Raw genomic sequence first — 4,907 nt, forward strand, 5'->3', positions numbered from 1 at the left:
CGGACTGGGGACAGCTCCTCCCCAGGCTCCCTGGAACCTGGCCGCGGGGACGCGGGGAGTGACCCCGTGTCCCTCATCCTCAGGCCTCTTTGCGCCAACTATGCGATCTGTTTGCACTGGGCTGCAAAGGCTGACCAGAAAGCCACGGGGTGTGGGGAGAAAGGCTTTGGCGAAGCCCAGAAGCAGGCTCGCCCCAGCGAGCACATCCTCGCCGCGAGTTTTCCGCGGCGCTTCTCAGTTTGGGCTTCATTCCAAAGCTTGCCTCTTTGCAAACCAGGTCTCCTAGCGCCTGGCCGCGCTGCTCTCGCCTCAGCTCCAGAAAAGCCTCGAATTTGTTCTGACGTTAGAGCAGGGGGCAGGAAGGAGAGGCAAAGGACAGTGTCCGGAAAGAGGGGTCCCGGACTGCCCTCCCCGCTGCAGTAAAGCAGACGGGCACCCTCCCCTCCTCCCCCATCCGCGGGAAGAAAAGTCCCGAGGGCTCTGGCTTTAGTGCCCGATGACAGACGCTAACGCATCTTTTCCAGAGGACTGGTTCTTCCAGGTGAAGGCAGATGGGTTTGTGCAGACTGTGTGTAAATCAAAAACAAAAACAAAAACCCCTTGCTGTACCCACACTCCAATTTGCCGTGGACTCTAAACCTCCCCAATGGTTGCTTGAGGTTTCCTTTTATCCTTTGGAAAAATCCACTCAAACTGGTTCAGACTTGCCTTTTTCCCAGATCTTAAATGGGCTTTAGAGAGACGAAAAGCGTGTACTATCACTCACACGCTCCCCTTCAACGCTGTATGTGTTCTTTCTCAGACTGCTGAGGAAATTTCTAACTGCACAGTTGCTCATCTTAGCAGAGAAACTGTAAGTCCCTCTTTTAGAGTAACAGTAATTGTTACTATTTGCATTGTGTGGTGTTTCTACTGTGTATTTCCCCATTACTTCAAATAATTCTATATGCATCTGTTTCCACTGCAAATGAGACTCAAGCTACACTTTCAGTCATTAAAAAAAGTCATCAATCATGCTGAAAAGTTTCACTGGCCCCTTCTTCTGAATTTAAATGGATGGTTACTTTGAAAATTACATTACAACTTTAGGGAAACTGTTTAATAATCTTGCTGTTCAGTGTCATCACTGCTTAAAGAATTGAAGTTCCTAGTTCTCTTCTCTAGGAATGTGATATAATTGTTGAGTTCTTTAGAATAATAGAATTTTAGAGTGAATATTAAAAATATTAAATAGCATATACTCTTCACATTCTTTCAGCAAACTGCTGTACAAACAAATGTTCTATTATGGTGATGGCAAATAACTTTCAAACTGAACTTAGAACTGGAGCTTTTTACTAATCATTCCAACTCTTGTCTCAAAGTCAAAATTACTGAGTGCAAGGCAATGAGTATCATTTGTTTCTAAAACTTATGAGACCCAAGAGTCTTCCTGTTTATACTGGAAGTTTATTGCCAAGAAGAACTCTGAACGTGTGGGACATTTTTTTCTTTGTGTGAACTATTTGAAGCAAAGACTCTCTGCAGAATCTTGGCAGATGAAGTGGTCTTACAATTTTCTGTATGAATTATCCGCCTTTGATCATGATTTTCCCACTGATTTTTACACTATAAACAAACCAAGGCCCAGATATAGTCAGTACAACATCTGCTTCGCTTTCAAGGGTTTCCTTTGTATTTTTGCTCCGTAGCAGGGTTCAAAAGCTCTCAATATGAAGTGTTGTGCTGTATACTTGAATTAACATTTTTAAATGAAGCATAACCTACTCTCTACTTTAGAAAAAAAAATAAAAGCCTTGTAGCTAGTAAAAGCAATCTAAATACTTCAGGGAGAGTAGTCCACTGAGAAGGAATAGTCTATGCTCTGATATTAGAAAGAGAATCTTGCACAGACTCGTGCCTACAAATCCAACCCTGTTGGCTGTATGGTGTTTCGATAAAGTTCTTAAAGTCCAGACTCCTACTGGAAAAGGAAAATGCAGAAATACTCTAGGTTTATTTGTGAAGTTGTTGAGGACACCTGAAGACTCACTCAGATTAATCAAGCACTGGGAAAGACTCCACAAAGGCAGGTTCTCCATCTCAGTCAAGATGGCGACTATCCTCCCGTTAAACACAGAATAGTTATTGTTTGTGGATGCCTTACCTTCCTATGACGCACTGCTATTTATCAACTCCTTTTACTTACATTGCCTCATTTAATTTGATTTTCAAACTCCCTAAGTCGTTGAAGAAAAATCACCTCTATCAAATTCAAATCAAACACAATCAGTTCCCATTCCCAAAACCCTTTGCATTTTAGACGTCCAAACACTTTCCTAATTTCTTTTCATCCTTCAAAGTCCCCAGCAAGAAAAGCTGCAACGTCTGCATAAGCGTTCCCTGGAGCAGAGCTCTTTCCTGATATCAAAAGACCGAGGAAATCTCTCCCAGTAGTCAATCTTTACAGAAATCTGGCAACTCGCAGGAATTGCTCATGTAACGTTGAAGCAAGTTTTCTAAAGAAATATAGTGGCTGCTGAATTCTTAACTAGGGCAAGTTTTTCTGGATCCCTAACCTAGAAAATCATACACACATGCTTTTCACTTGCAAGTTTAATCCTATATCTGTGGTACCTGAATGAGATCAGTCTACACTCGCACCTCACGTACTCCTCTCTCTTAAAAGAGAGCAAATGTACTTTCCCAGTAAAAGACTGTGAGCAAATAAGCATGGAGATACTGTGCTTCATAGTCTTGCATAATTTTGTAAGTAAAACAATATTAAGGATAATATTAACATGAGAAAAACCATCTGCTTTGTTCATATATAAAGGGACATATGGAAAACAACACAATTTATCATCCTGTAGATATATTTTGTCACAAAATCATCCTGGAGGGGCAGAGTACTTGCTGTTCAAAAAAGGGAAAAGGGGTTGGAGGAAAGAGGAAAAGAAATACAGAAAAACAAAGTCAGTGCTTCACTTAGTAGAATTTGTACCAGAAAGATACTAATAGGTGGGATGGCTGCCTTGTTTTGACGTCACCAGATCCAAGAAAGTAAGAAAGAGGGCAAGTAATAAGTATACTTTGGTGCCCCTGGCAGACACCTCTCTCTTCCCTAAGTGGCTCCACATTCATGAATACACCCCAGAAATCCATCCCCTATTAGTCAATGGCTCAAATACTAACATCAACACCCCAGCCTTCTACAATTCTCAGCCTTTTTGTCTGCAGACTCAACAATCCTAGTATCATGAGCTCTTTATACATTTTATTTAAATTGGGATTCTTAATTCAAGCACAATAGAATATCTCTATCCAATAATATAGACCTGGAAATTCTGGCACAGAGATTTTAAATATCTTCCCCAATGCCACGGAGCTGATAAATGCTAGAGTCAGAATCCCAACCCTGACTACTGAGCCCATGCTATTGCCACTGAAACACATTTTCTTCCTCTATAAAAGCACAGAGAAAAATAAGAATTAAAATCATAATGTGAAGAGTTATTGCTTTAAAAATAAATATTAAATACGCAAGTAATCTGTTTGAATTATGTCCTGGAACATAGTGTTGTGGACAAGTACTGACATACACAGAAGCTTTTCATTCTGGTAGTTTCTCTGCTGATAACTAGCTGTGTGACCAAAAGCGAGTTGCTTAACTTCCCTGGGACTCAACCCCCCACTTCTAAATTAAAAGTATCGGCTGAAAATCTCTGAAGTATCATTAATCTTTAATATTCTATAATGTTTCTATTTGTTGAGCTGATCATTTTCTCAAACATATCTTGTGCCTAAAAATATTTCCCCTCACACAGCATAAGGTATTTTCTATTTCTTGTCCTAACCTTTCTGGGAATATTATTCCTCTTAAATCCTTTCTTCAGCTACCTAAGATCTTCTGCTACAAAACTACCATGAACGTGGTCCATGGAATTAAGTGGATAAAAAAGAAAAATTTCAATTCAATCATATTTGGTTAGATGCTTGCCATCTCTCTGTCTTTTCATAACCTAATTCTTCTGTCTGCTTTATTATATTATATAAAGGAATCATATCTTCCTGTCTGCAGCTTATTATGCTTGACAGCTAACAATAATAAGTATGAATTATCAATAAGGGTGCCTTGACATAATCTTGTTAATGTTAACAAACATTTACTTAAATAAGTCCAATTTATAGTAAATATACAATCTGTTATTTAATCATTATTTTAAAATAATAAATCTGCCTTTAATCCAATTTTAATATAAACACTAGAATTCTTAGGAGTATTAGCATTAAGAAAGAAATGTCACTAGATATAAAATAAAGGAACATTAGCAAAATGTTACTAATAATGATTAAGTAGCAATCTACTTGGATCCCTTAAGATAATTAATAGTAACAACTTCTGCTTGAAAAATTAAAAAACAAATGGCAACTGACAGTCATGTTACAATCATTTCTGGAAAACATTCCAGGGAAGATATTGAAATGAGTGACCCCAGCAATTAATAGATTAGTTCAAGCCTAAAAAGCCCATGTTATTGTTAAAATAATTCTAAAACATTTTTCTACCAAAAGCAGTGAAACTTTTAGCATAACACACGTTTACTCACTTCTGACAATTCTCCCTTTGTGAGCCAAATGAGCCTTTATTCCTCTTTATGTATACAAACATGAACAGGCACCTGTACCATCAGAGTGAGCTAAAATCAAATGTCCCCTGTCTCTCCTTCACAAGGGGTCTCATTAGGCCCACATCAGTAGAGGACTTCTTGTTTCCAGACAAGCAGCATATATAGACAGTCATCCCAAAGCGAACCTACTCAAGTTCTCTCCACCAGGACCCCCTATGTGTCCTTGCACCTCCCTCCATGACACACGACATAGATTGGACTCTGTCTCCTCAGTCTCCCGTAAAGTCTTTGTACTTC

The sequence above is a fragment of the Carlito syrichta genome, unplaced genomic scaffold (genome assembly GCF_000164805.1).
Source record: "Carlito syrichta isolate Samal-C Ts95f unplaced genomic scaffold, Tarsius_syrichta-2.0.1 Scaffold134202, whole genome shotgun sequence".
NCBI classification, from domain to species: Eukaryota; Metazoa; Chordata; class Mammalia; order Primates; family Tarsiidae; genus Carlito; species Carlito syrichta.